Source organism: Fulmarus glacialis, unplaced genomic scaffold, assembly GCF_000690835.1.
Source record: "Fulmarus glacialis isolate BGI_N327 unplaced genomic scaffold, ASM69083v1 scaffold6481, whole genome shotgun sequence".
Lineage (NCBI taxonomy): Eukaryota > Metazoa > Chordata > Aves > Procellariiformes > Procellariidae > Fulmarus > Fulmarus glacialis.
This window is the reverse complement of record NW_009190781.1, coordinates 57,216-57,639: the sequence shown is the minus strand read 5'-3', so window position 1 is coordinate 57,639 and position 424 is coordinate 57,216. Positions and strand designations below refer to the sequence as shown.

Here is a 424-nt window from a genome sequence, read left to right as displayed (position 1 = left end):
CTAAACACCACACATCCTCCAGTGTTCTGGGCGGAGGCATGGGGCACGGGATATGTTTCCAGCCATCCGGTGGTGGCTTCCACCATGGTGAGCACATGGTGCTTGCCTTGTTGGGTTTGTGGGAGTGTGATATAATCAATCTGCCAGGCCTTCCCATATTTATATTTCAGCCATTGTCCTCCATACCAGAGAGGCTTTGTTCGCTTGGCTTGCTTGATTGCAGCACGTTTCACATTCATCGATAACCTGTGCAATGGAGTCCATGCCAAGTCCACTCCCCAGTCACGAGCCCATCTGCATGTTGCGTCTCTTCCTTCATGGCCTGACGTGTCATGGGCCCACAGAGCTATAATTCAGCCTTATGTTGCCAGTCCAGATCCACCTGAGCCACTTCAATCTTAGCAGCCTGGTTCACTTGCTGGTC

The 424-nt window shown here is 51.9% G+C and overlaps 1 protein-coding gene across 2 annotated transcripts in view; it reads right to left on the bottom strand.

Annotated features, from left to right (window-relative positions):
* LDB3 (LIM domain binding 3) overlaps positions 1–424 on the bottom strand; it is an 81,437-nt gene that overhangs the window by 29,834 nt on the left and 51,179 nt on the right. The window lies entirely within an intron of this gene.